At 36.2% G+C, this 13,813-nt stretch overlaps 1 protein-coding gene across 3 annotated transcripts in view; it reads left to right on the plus strand.

Moving 5' to 3' along the window:
* GRM7 (glutamate metabotropic receptor 7) overlaps window positions 1-13,813 on the plus strand; it is an 874,508-nt gene that overhangs the window by 500,750 nt on the left and 359,945 nt on the right. The gene's annotated exons all lie outside the window — the stretch shown is intronic.

Raw genomic sequence — 13,813 nt, forward strand, 5'->3', positions numbered from 1 at the left:
TGAAAAATTTCTATTAAAATGGAGAATATAAAAGGAAGACTGTGTGTTTTGAAGTCATAAGACAAGTTGAGCAAAAATAAGGAATTATGATAAGAGAGGGATTATGGGATGGAGGAATTCAAATTTGGAAGCAGAAGAAATTTATTTTTCTTTTAGCTTTGCTCAGTAGAGGGCTCAAAGCCAATGATACTTTTCCCTAGTACATTTGAGTTTCATCTACTTTTTTGATTTAATGCTATTATTTAGGTTTTTTTATGTTCAACTTTTTTACTTTTAAAATATTTTTATTGCTTTTATTTATTTTATAACTTCATTTACAGTATATGGGGCTCTGAAGGCATGCAATTCTGGACAAAAATCCAGGCTTTTCTACTCAAAAGCTACACAATTTTGCATAGGTTTATTCATAATTCATTCATGCTTTCTCCTACTCATTAATTTCTTCTGCCAGTATTTATTGAGTAATAACTAAGTCCTATATCATGTGCCTGTAGTGGGGTTACGTTGCTGAATGAAACTCATTAAGGTCTCTGTTCTTTGATTTTATGGATCATTGGGGAGGCAAGCATTAAGCATGTATACTAAGGTGTATATAAGTATAAACTTAGATAAGTTTTCTAGAAAAAAGCAAATATGACACATCAGTTGGTTTTATGAAAATATGTATATCCAAGGAGCGTGACCACATTGAAGTATGGGATTACTTGACCTCTTTGAACCTCCATTTCCTCATCTATACATTGGGAATAATAATAGTGACTACACTATTATCAATTTGTTGTGAGCATTACATGTGATAATGTAATAAAAGTGCTTAGGAGAGTGCCTTGAAAATTGTAGGATCTCATTAATTTAAACATTTACTACTTTTTGGTTTTGATTATATCCGTATGTGATCTTAAAGTGATAATAAGGGAAGAATCAATCATTTTAGAGTTGGAGGCACATTTGAGGTTATCTAGCTCTGGGTAAGTGGGCTTCATGTACTAGGCAGTCTCACACACCACAGTGTTTTATGTGTGTGTGCAGTTATTTCTAAGATGATTACCCATTAGTTACATAAAAATCATGTTTGTTTTATTTAAAGCCCATGACCCAAAGTGTGTTAAGTCACCATCAAATGCTGCACAAGACAAGAAAGGCAACAGCCATTTATCAATAATGTTTTATGAAATTCTTTATAATGATACTTTGTTTCTCTCTTTAAAAACTTTTTTTCCTGATTACCTTATGGTTTTTTTTAAATTGGATTTTTTTTGCAGATTTTAGAGTGTTCTTACGATGAGTGAAAGCTGTTTATTTCTGTACCCAAATTGATGATAATTATCAAATAATCTTATGAACTCTGATTGCCTTTAGATTATCAAGGATTTTCTATGTATATAGGCCTATTAAATGTGAAGTGTGAAGATTCTGTATCTTCAATTCTATTCCATGTCTTTTGTTGCTTTTTCTTCTTTGTTTTGATAGAGAAGCTCTTCATCATTGTGCAGAACAGGGCTGTGATGGTGTTTTATTCCTTGGCTTTATTCCTGAAATTTACTGGGAATGCTCCTCGAACCGTCAGAGTTTTATTATAGCAAGTAACAAAACCCATTTCTGACTCATTAAGGGGAATGTAAACTCTGCAAGGCATAAATGTTCATGTTTTGTTTGCTCATGTTTGAGTTCATTCTGAACAATAACTGGAACATTGAAGACACTTCATAAAAGCTTGTTGAATAAAAAGGAGAAACAATAGAATAAATAGGAAGAGTAGGGATTGAAAAGAAAAAAAAATGAGTCTGAGAGTGTGTTTATATATTGTGTTTAATTAGTTTACATGTGGCTAACTGAAAACGACATTTGATGAAAGTTGGGAAAACTGCCCTCTTAGCTATATTAAAGAAGCAAACCTTGGAGATGGGAGAAATTAATGAATCTGAGTACCAAACTACCATCCACAATTTCAGTCGTCTCTGGACTTTGGAGCGTATCATTTACATCTCACTTCACACGTACTTTACCTTAATACACTGGATGCCTCACACTCGCTATCCACAGACTGTGACTGCAAGGAGAGGAAATTTAGATTTTTTTTTTAACCATACCAAGTAGGTAATGTGTTTGTATTGATTTTTCTTGTGCTACTTATTGACTGATCTTGAATATCAGTACAACCCAGATCCACACTCTAGCCCCCACCTCCAAATTTCAGAGTGAAGCTATTGGGTGTCAAGGCATTAATCCTGCAGAAAATATCATATTCTCTTCTTTTTCATAGGTTCTCATGGAAAATTATTTAAGATGTCTCATTTAGGTATAATAAATATCTGGATGCCTACAATTGCTGTTGCAGTGCCTTATACCTAAGAGGTGCTCAGACTATTGAGTAGGTACCTGTGTGTCATTTTTTCTCTGGCTTTTTAGCTTATAGAACTGTGGTATCCGAGAGGAGATAACACATCGGGGATGGGCATAAAGATGGCTCATGGAGGGATAGAAGTTAAGCTTTGTGATCCAAACATATTTTTAAAAGTGAACTTGTCGGCCATTTTCATGTTATTAGAAAAAATACTTTGTATACATAACCATGCCAAAAAAGGACACAAAATCAGTTACTGTTTATTTACATACTTCTCTATGGAATTATTACAGATTAATATTTACCTATCAAATAAGATGCTCTAAAGACTAACACACTTTAATATATTACTTTAAGATACACCATTAAGCGGCAGTTTAATGTGAAATGTCCTAGATTCCCCCCTAGAGTCCACTTAAACTAATCTTCTGGCTTTCCCTTCTATACTGGAAGGCAAGGATATAAAAATGGAAACATCTGCATTCAAGCCATCCAAATATTAACCCAATGAAATATATAAAAATATATCTATACCATCCTGGCACATATGAAATCTATCTTAAGGTTTATATTAATTAACTTTAATGTTTACCTTTTTAAGTAGAACTATACTTTTTCTAGTCCCTCTTTAGCTTCCTGAAGTTTACCTTTTTAACCTGAGTATATTTAAAATGCTCATTAGGTATAAAAAAGCCAGCTAAGTCATCTGGACCCTCCTCTAAATGTAAAATGAAATTTTAATGAATTTTAGGCCAAAAATAAATAATACATACATACATACATTCATTCATTCATTCATTTATTTGAGACAGAGTCTTGTTCTGTTGCCCAGGCTGGAGTGCAGTGGCTCAATTTCTGCTTGCCACAACCTCAGCCTCCTGGGTTCAAGCAGTTCTTGTGCCTCAGCCTTCGGGTAGCTGAGACAACAGGTGTGCACCACCATGTCCAGCTAATTTTTACATTTTTACTAAAGCCAGGGTTTTGCCATGTTGGCCAGGCTGGTCTCAAACTCCTGCCCTCAGTTGATCCACCCACCTTGACTTCCCAAAGTGCTTGGGTTACAGAGATGAGGCACTGCACCTTGCCAAATAATACATTTATATCAATTTTTGGAGTAATATAAATTAAATGTTTGAGTCATTGAAAAAACATCCACCAACATTTAGAATCTTGGAATTGTTAGTACCAATGCTGTCCGATAGAAATATAATGCAATAATACATGCAAATTCGTATATTCTAGTAGCCATATTTTTTAAAATGTAAAAGTAAATAGATAAAATTAATTTTAAAATATATTTTATTTAACCCAGTGTATCCAAATTATCATCTCAATATATAATCAATATAAAATTATGAATGAGATATTTACATTTTTTTATACTAAGTCTTCAAAATTCTGGATGTCTTTTACATTTAGAGCATCTTAAGTTGATCAAGACACATTTCATTTGCTGAATGGCCACATGGAGCTGGTGGCTACCAAGTAGAATAGAGCAGGTGTATGCGTAGTCACTAAACACTTTAGCTCTACCTAGCTGCAGAGAGACTGGGGAGCCTTTACAAGGGAATCTATCAGCTTTGCCTGATCAAAAAAACCTGAGTGCCCACAATTCCCTTCTCTCTTTCTTCCAATAAGTGTCAGAAACTTAAGACATGTGCTATGGAGATCAAATATCTTACAAATACATTTTAAACAATAGGTGTAATACTGTAAAAAAGATAACATTTTTACTTTCCTTTGTAAACTGCCTTTAAATGAAATCTATTTCATTTGGAAAAGCTCCAAATAATATCCAGTGTACACATTTCCCCTTATGGCTAAAGAAGAAATTAAAGCCTCCTTTTAAAATATGCAAACAATACCTTGAAAAATCTTTCTCATCAAAATAAGGGAAAATGCATTTCCAGGAGATTAAATCATACATTTGACCATACAGAATGTGACATTTCTTTTAATATAATTTATATATTTTTAAAAGGAATATTTTAGACATATTGATTTAAAAAAAGCACTTGTTTGTGGTCAAGGTGGATTGCTGAACCAGAATTCATACAAAAGAGGTTCACCTATTAACGTCAAAGTTTCTTGAATCTTATTTCTGTGTGGATTTTTAAATACAGAAGTATCAAAGCAATAGATTTAACTTGTATAAGTTAAATTATATCTGCTTGGCAAAATGCAATATAGAAAAATAATTTGGATAGTAACTTTAATATATTTTGAGAATACTATTTCATGCATACACAAATGCATTACAAGACAAGAACAAAGACATTCATAGCATTCTTGTTGGCAGAAGCCAAACATTAACAGCAACCTAATATCTCAACAGTGATAGAATGGATAAAGACATTGTGGTTTATTCATATCCTGCAAACTACCAGCAATGACAATGAATGAATTCTGATGGAATGCATTCATAGGAATGATGCTTCATACTGAGACAAAATGTTGAGCAAAAGATGCAAAGCAAAAAGTGCATACAGTCTGATTGCATTTACACAAAGTTAACAAATTTACTGTACCGTTTAGCTATGTATATAACGGGTTTAAAGTATAAAGGAAACAAAACAAAACGAAACAAAACATTGAGCTGATTACCATGCAAGCCAAAATAATGACTGAGGCAGGAATTTGATGGTAAAGGAAGAGCTCTTGTGGGGAAATCTTTTTTTTTTTTTTTTTTTTTTTTTTTTGAGACAGAGTTTCGCTCTTGTTACCCAGGCTGGAGTGCAATGGCGCGATCTCGGCTCACTGCAACCTCCCCCTCCTGGGTTCAGGCAATTCTCCTGCCTCAGCCTCCTGGAGATCTATTTTTTTATCTAAGTGTTGGTTACATGGATGTTTAAAAAAAAAAATTGTTAATTATGCCAGCAACTAAGTTGTATGTAATTAATGTTTTAAAGTTCTTTTTTAAATTTAGATTTTGGGGTACACGTGCAGGTTTGTTGCTTGGGTATGTTGCATGATGCTTAGGTTTGGGCTCCTAATTCACCCATCACCAAAGTAGCAAACATAGTACCCAATAGTTAGATTTTCAAACCTTGTCTCATTTCCATCCTCCTCCCTTTTGGAATCTCCAGTGTCTATTTTTCTCATCTTTCTCTTAATGTTTACCCAATGTTTAGCTCCTACTTATAAGTGAGAATATATGGTGTTTGGTTTTCTGTTGCTGTATTAATTGCTTAGGATACTGGCCTCCAACTACATCCATGTTACTGCAAAGAACATGATTTCATTCTTCTTTATGGCTACATCGTATTCCATGGTGTACATGTACCACATTGTCCAATTCACCATTCATGGGAACCTATACTGATTGGATGTCTCTGCTATTGTTAATATTGTTGCGATAAACATTCAAGTGCAGCTGTTTTTTTAGTAAAATGATGTATTTTCCTTTGGGTATATACCCAATAATGGGACTATTTGGTCAAATGGTAATTCTGTTTCTTGTTCTCTGAAAAATTTTCAAGCTACTTTCCACAGTGGCTGAAGTAATTTACATTTCCACCAACAATGTATAAGTGTTCCCTTTTCTCTGCAACCTCATTAACATCTGCTGTTTTGATTTTTCAATCATAGTCATCTGATGGGTGTGAGGCTGTATTTCATTGTGGTTTTCATTTGTATTTCTCTAATGATTAGTGATTTTGAGCATTTTTTATAAGTTAGTTGGTCATGTTTATGTCTTGTTTTGAGAAATGTCTACTCATGTCCTTTGACTACTTTTTAATGGTCACCATTTAATGGTTACATGTTTTTTTCTTGTTGATTTATTTAAGTTCTTCATACATTCTGCATATTCGTCCTCTGTCGGATGCACAGTTTACAAATATTTTCTCCCACTTTGTAGGTTGCCTGTTTATTCTGCTGATGGGGCTCTTTAGTTAAGTCCCATTTGTCTATTTTTAAATTTTGTTTCATTTCCTTTTGGGAAATGGACTTAAATGAACATAAATTCTTGGACTAGACCAATGCCTAAAAGAATTTTTTTCTAGGTTACTCGCTAAGATTTTTATAGATTTAGGTCTTACTCTTAAGTGTTTAATTCATCTTCAGCTTATTTTTGTCATGGTGAGAGGTAGGGATCAAGTTTCATTCTGCTACATATGGTTATCCGCTTTCCCTTGTACTATTTATTGGCTAGGATATATTTTCTCTATTGTTAATTTGCTGACATTGTAAGATCAGTTATTTGTAGGTATGCAGCTTTATTTCATGGGTCTGTATTCTGTTCCATTGGTCTGTGTTTGTTTTTCTACCAGTACCATGCTGTTTTGGTTACTATAGCCTTGTAGTATAGCTTAAAGTCAGGTAATGTGATACCTATAGCTTTATTATTTTTCCTTAGGATTGCCTTAGCTATTCAGGATCTTTTTTGTTTTATATGAATTTTAGAATACTTTTTTTCTAATTGTGTGAAAAAAGATGTTGATAATTTGATAGGAATGATGTTTAATTTATAGATTGCTTTGGGCAGTTAGGAAATTTTAACAGTATTGATTCTTACAACCTATGAGCATGGAATGCTTTTCCATTTGTTGGTGTAATCTGTGATTTCTTTAAGCAGTGTTTTATAGTTTTCCTCATATAGATCTTTAATCTCCTTTCTTAGATGTATTCCTCAGTATCTTGCTGTTTTTGTGACCATTATAAATGGAATTGTGTTCTTGATGTCCTTCTCAGCTTGAATGTTATTGGTGTATGATATTCTAGTACTTTTTCTATGCTGATGTTTTATTCTGAGATATTACTGAAGTCATTTATTAGGTTTAAAAGCCTTTTGGCAGAGCCTTTAGGGGTTTTTAGGCATAAAATCATATCATCAGTGAAGAGAAAGAGTTTGACTTTCTCTTTTCCTGCTTGGATGCCTTTTCTTTCTTTCTTTTGCCTGATTGCTCTGGCTAGGACTTCCAGATGTGCTGCTGAATTCAGTTTGCTAGTATTTTGTTAAGGATTTTTGAGTTTGTGTTCATCAGTGATATTGCCCTATAGTTTACCTTTTTGTTGTTTCTTTGCCAAATTTTAGTGTCAGGATGACACCGGTTTTGTAGAATGAGTTAGGGAGAAGTCTCTCCTCGATTTTTTGGAGTATTTTCTGTAGAAATGATACCAGCTTTTCTATGGACATCTCATAGCATTTGGCTTTGAATCTGTCTCAGTCAGGGCTTTTTTTTTTTGGTTCATAGATTTTTTTAGTACTGCTTCAATTGTGTTACTCATTATTGATCTGTTCAGGATTTCTGTTTATTCCTGGTTCAATTTTGGGAGGTTGTGTGTTTCGAGATATATACCTATTTTCTTCAGATTTTCTACTTTGTTTAGATAGAAATGTTCATAGTAGTCTCTGAAGACCTTTTGTATTTCTTTGGGAATGGTTGTAATGTTACCGTTGTCATTTCTGAGTGTGCTTTTGGGGTATTCTTTTTTACTTTGTTAATCTAGCCTATCAATCTTGTTTATATTTTTAAAGAAGCAATTTTTCATTTCATTGATCCTTTGTATGGTCACAATTCCATTTAGTTTTCTTTGATTGTAGTTATTTCTTTTCTTCTGCCAGCTTTAGGATTAGTTCTTGTTGTTATAGTTCCTTTAAGTGTGAGATTAGGTTGTCAATTTGAGATCTTTCTATATTCTTAATGTAGGCTTTTCATGCTATGAACTTTCCTCTTAACACCACCTTTGCTGTGTGCCGGAGGTTTTGGTATGTTGTGTCTATTTTCATTTGTTTCCAATAATTTTTATCTCTGTCTTAATTTTATTGTTTATCCATAAGTCCTTCAGTAGCAAGATATTTACTTTCCACAAATTTGTGTGGTTTTGAGAGTTCCTCTTGGTATGGATTTCAATATTTATTCCACTGCAGTCTGAGAAGATGCTTGATATGATTTTGATTTTGTTGAACTTACTTAGAATTGCTTTATGACTGAGAAAACGGTCAGTGTTAGAATATGTTTTATGGGCAGATGACAAGGTATATTCTGTGGTTGTCCGGTGGAGTATTCTGTAGGTATTTATTAGGTTCAATTGGTCAAGTGTGGAATTTAAGTCCAGAATTTCTTAGTTTTCTGCTTTGATGACTTATATAATGCTTTAAGGGGTGTGTTGAAGTTTCCCACTCTTACTTTGTTGCTATGGAATTCTTTTCTTAGGTATAGATGTAATTGTTTGATGAATTCGGGTGCTCCAATATTGGATGTGTGTACATTTTGGTTAAGTCTTGTTGAATTACACAGTTTATTATAATATAATGCCCTTCTTTGTTCTTTTTTTCTGTTGTTTGTTTAGTCTATTTTATATGATACAAGAATAACAACCCCTGCTGTTTTTGTTTTACATTTGCATGACAAATCTTCATCCCTTTACTTTAAGTCTATGAGTGTCATTACATGCGAGATTGACATCTTGAAGAAGCATGAATCTTTTTTTTTTTTAATCCAATTTACCACTCTATTATTTAAGGGGAATGTTTTGATCATTTGCTTTCAAGGTTAAATTTTGATATGTGAGGCTTTGTTCTTGTCATGGTGTTGTATTTGTTTCATAGTATTGATCGTGTAGTTACTTTTTAGTATTGATTGCTTGTGCAGTTGGGTTCCATGGGCTATGTTCTTGCATGTAGCTAGTATTGTTTTTACATTTTCATGTTTGTAAGTTCCTTAAGCATCTCTTTTTGGATGTGTCTGGTGGTGATTAATTCCTAGTGATTGCTTGTCTGGGAAATTCTTTATTTATCCTTCATTTATGAAGTTTAATTTGGTGGGAAATTAAGTTCTTGGCTGATTTTTTTTTTTTTTTTTTTTTAAGAATGCTGAAAATAACGCCCTGTCTCTTCTGGATTATAAGGTTTCTGCCGAGAAGTCCACTGTTATTCTGATGGGTTAGTTTATAGGAACATGACCATTTTCTCCAGGTGCTCTAAGGTTTTTCTGTGTGTTGACCTTGGATTGTTTGATGATTATGTGCCGTGGGGTTGATTGTCTTGTATCTCACAGGGGTTCTCTGGATATTTTAAATCTACAGGTTGATTTCTATAGCAAGGTTAAAGAAATTTAAAATTATATTCTCATATCTGATTTCTAAGTTGTTTGCTTTTTCTTCTGAGGAATGCCAATAAATCATAGATTTACTCAACCTATATAATCTCATATTTCTTGAAGGCTTTGCTCATCTTTTAAAATTATTTTGTCTTTTTTTTTTTTTTTCTTATTTTGGTCTGATTGGGTTGATTTGAAAGACTGGTCTTTGAGCTCTAAAATTCTTTCTTCTGCTTCACTTAGTCTGTTAAGGTTTCCAATTGTATTTTTAAATTCCTGTAGTGAATTTTTTAATTCCAGAAGTTCTGTTTAGTTCTTTCTTAATATAGCTATGTCATCTTTCAAATCTTGGATCTTTTTCTGTCTTTTTTATGTTGGATTTCAACTTTTTCTTGGTTCTGGTTGAGTTTCTTTGCAAACCAAATTCTAAATTCTATATCTGTCATTCCAGACATTTTATTCAGATTAGGATCCATTACTTGAGAGCTACTGGGATCCTTTGGAGGTGACAAAACACTCTGGCTTTTTTTTTTTTTTATTGCCAACATTCTTGTGTTGGTTTCTTTTCATCTGAGTGAGCTGAACACTTTTTTTGGGGGGACAGGGTTGGTTTTCTGAATCGACTATCATGTGGATGGGGCTTCTTGATTTTTTATTCTTCTTTTTCCCCCTTGGAGGTATGATTGTGGTGTATATTGTATATGATCGATTGGCTTTATTTCTGGGTGCTTTCGGGGTGCCAAGGAGCCGTACAGTTTCCTCGGTTGCAGATAGGTTTGGCAGTGGCTTTCTCAGACGTTGCCTGCTGTGACTTAATTCTATTTAGTGGTATAATTCAGGCTGCAGTCCAGCAGATGGCACTTAAGAGTAAGAGCTGGCAGGTAGGGGTCAAGGGAGAGGTAATAAAGAAAGATGAAAAGCACCCACCCCCAGAGCATGTTCACCTTCAGTGGGAATGGAACCTCTGGAGAAGCCAGAAAAGGAAGCTGTCTTAGCTCAGGCTCCCCAGGCCCTGATGGGAAGAGACACTGCCAAGTCTGTGACAATGAACTGAGGGGTGTAGGCAAGAGATGACCCCCTCTCTACACCTATTCTTGGGTTTTGGTGGTGCTACCTTCAGTAGCTGGTGCAGGTTCACATTTTCTTTGACCCAAGAGGGCCTTTGGTGGGCTGTGTCGTCCCCTCCTTTGGGGTGGTTTGCACTGAGGATTAGATCTCCAGGTGAGTGGAGTCTGCTTCCCTTCTGCCCCTCAGAGCTGGTAGGCACTGTCCCCCAACTGACCAAGGAGCAGACTAGGGCACTGAGCAGTGACACTCACAGACCAGTTCCAGGTGGCAAAGCTGTCTCTAGCTGCGTGTCTGGTCGCCCAGAAGAAACCTTAGCTTCAGCAACTCTCCTCCCACTCTAGTCCTGAAACAGGGACAAGTCTAATTCCAGTACCTATTGCTGTGGGTGTTCTCCGTACTTGCTGCTCAGTTTTGGCTATGAAAGCCCTTCCCACACTCCAGAGCAATCTCTGATAGAAGACTAAAATGCCTGCTGTGGCTGCTGCTGCCAGGTTGCTAAATCATGTCTCTAGACTCCCCAAATGGTGCCAGCTGTGGGCTTGTGGCCAAAGGAGGGTGGAGCACCTCTCAGGTGAGAATTATTGGCGAAGTACTGTGGTGAGTGCCGTCTGTTTGAGTCTTGATCTCCCAGCAGCTGGTAGCAAGGTATCAGATATCGTCCTAGATGTGTGTAGACAAGCCTGGCGTCCCTGCTCCTCCTTGGTTGAGTGGTGGCTGCGTCTGTATCAACCTGACTCAGGCCAAGGTAAGAGGAGTTTTGCATTAAACTATCAAAGTATATCTTGGGCCTATGACCCAGAAAGGCAGGGTGCTACCTAGGCAAACTTTGTGGGCAAGAAGCTGTGAGAAATGCAGTCCAGTTGCATCTTAGTCTCACAGCAGCCTGTTGCAGAACAGTGGGTATTGTCCTAGACATACTTGGAGTAGCCAGGTTTCCGCATGGGTCCTTGGCTGGGCAGTGGCCACAGACACATCAGCCTGAACTCAGGCCAAGGTCAGGGTGCAGCCCAGACTTAAACTCTCAATATGCACCTTGGGCCAAGACCAGAGAGGGCTGGCTACCACTCAGGCAAGTAGAGTGAGCACAAAGCTGTGTGGTGGGGAGTGAGGTCCGCTCATGTCTCATTCTCCAAATCACCTCATAGTAAGGTGGCAAGTACTCTCCCAGGAATGCATGGCCATCCCCCTTTTCCCCTCTCTCTCCTTGAGGCGGTACAGTGACTGCAGCTGTGTCTATAGGTTCCCAGTATCTAGGCACTCAAAATGGCTCCCAGCTGAGGCTAATCCAGGCTCAGGTGCTTGTGGAATTCTGTCTGGGTTCCCTTTCTGGAGCATCATCTCTGTGTGAGCTTTAGGTGGCTCTGTATATCAGGTACAAGGCCCTAGTGAGTCAAAGGTTTCTCCCATAGCCAAGATCGTAAAAGCCCATGTTGGAGCTCCGGGTGTTTCTCGCTTACTGTTTCCCTGTGTCTAAGGGTCTCTCTCAGATCTCAATCGGTTTCTGGCTGGATAAGCTACCAGGAACCTCTCCTTACTTCTGGTGCTTCCTGTCTTTTCTCTGGTGAATCCAAGCATTCTCTCCTGTACAATGTGTTCGAAATATGAGTATCTAGTTGTTATTCTGGCTCTTTTCTGTGAAGAAGGCACATACTACCTGAGTGTAGCCGGCCATCGTGATTGTCTCTTCAGAATAAAAATGGGTTTACATATATACACGGTTGCTCCAATAAATTTCATCTCATTTATTTCAGACTTTTATGTGTCTCTTATCACTAGCAACTTTCTTCTGAAAGTTTGAGTTGTGTAGGAAACTGGTAAGTGTATCAACTAAGTCTTCATTCAATAAGCTGTTGATTAGAATCTTGAAGAGATCAGCACCACCTGGTACATGTAGAGCCTTCCTATCAGATTCTTGTTGAAGTGGTAGTGTTACCCATCGTAATTATAACAGTTAAGTGGTACAATTTTCTCAGCTTAGGCACTCTGTATGCATTTTACCTATGTCATCTTGTATAATCTTTACCATAGTATTATTATGTTAAATCCTTTTTAAGTCATTATCATTCTTTGAATCTTAAGAGATAAACCTCGGCTTAGAAAATTTAAATAGCGTGCCCAAGCCCACACAGCTATAAGAGACTAGAACCTAAATGTGAACCCACATATGTCTGATTTCAAAAACTGTTCTTCCTTTCTCTTGTCCTAACTTCTTGTTCTGTTTTGAACCATTATTTAACAGTCTTCAGTTAGGTCTGCTGTAAATCCTCCTACTCACATAGGTGAGTAGTACCATTCACATAACATTTCTTCTGCTAGTTCACAAAGATACTGTAAAAGATTGCAGAGAAATAGACATCCAGAGAGGACATGCAAAGTGTTCTAGATCTTTTGTGAGATCTGGCCTGGTCACTGAAAGAGAAACTTGATGTCACCTTGTTTTTCTAAAGACAAATAGTTTTCTCTGAGCAATTATTACATACTTTACTTGTGCTCATATGCTAATTGTTATATAAATATATAGAAATTTTTTGAGGATTATATAAATATTTTTTTCACATTTTATCTTTTTATTCTCCCATTTTTAAAATAGGAAAAATACTTTTCCATGTAAGATCTTGCAGCAGCACTCAAATTCTTATGATTTTCAGCAACTTCTTATTGTCTTGTTTATAGTATAAGTGGTCTGGACCTGAGTTTGAACTCATTAAATGCTATAAGGACAGCGGGCGTGGCTCACACCTGTAGTCCCAGCACTTTGGGAGGCTGAAGCAGGCAGATTACCTGAGGTCAGGAGTTCAAGACCAGACTGGCTAGCATGGTGAAACCCCGTCTTTACTAAAAATACACAAATTAGCCGGGCATGATGGAGGGCACCCATAATCCCAGCTACTCAGGAGGCTGAGGCAGAAGAGTCACTTAAACCCAGGAAGCAGAGGTTGCAATGAGCTGAGATTGCACCATTGCACTCTAGCCTGGGCAACAAGAGTGAAACTCCTCCTCAAATTAAAAAAAAAAAAATAGTTATAAGGACATCTTATAACTTAGAAATTACAGCTGGAGATTCAGTTCCCATGTTATGATTTTTTTCTTCCTTTCCACTTTAAATATGTTTCTTGAACCAAAATATGGATCCAAGATAGACTTTGAACAGCTCCACTTACTCTGTCATCCATTTGTTACGTCTATGATGTATTATTCACCAAACTGTATTTATGTATTCACATGTATCTATGATGATGTATCTATGATGATTCACATGTATCTACATTCACATGTATCTATGATGATATATTCAAATCGGATAGGCATTTATTTTCATAATAAATTTAAAATAATTGTTTTACTTTACTAGTTTGCT

The sequence above is a fragment of the Aotus nancymaae genome, unplaced genomic scaffold (assembly GCF_030222135.1).
Source record: "Aotus nancymaae isolate 86718 unplaced genomic scaffold, 86718_ANA_hifiasm-v0.15.2.pri h1tg000046l, whole genome shotgun sequence".
Classification (NCBI taxonomy): Eukaryota; Metazoa; Chordata; class Mammalia; order Primates; family Aotidae; genus Aotus; species Aotus nancymaae.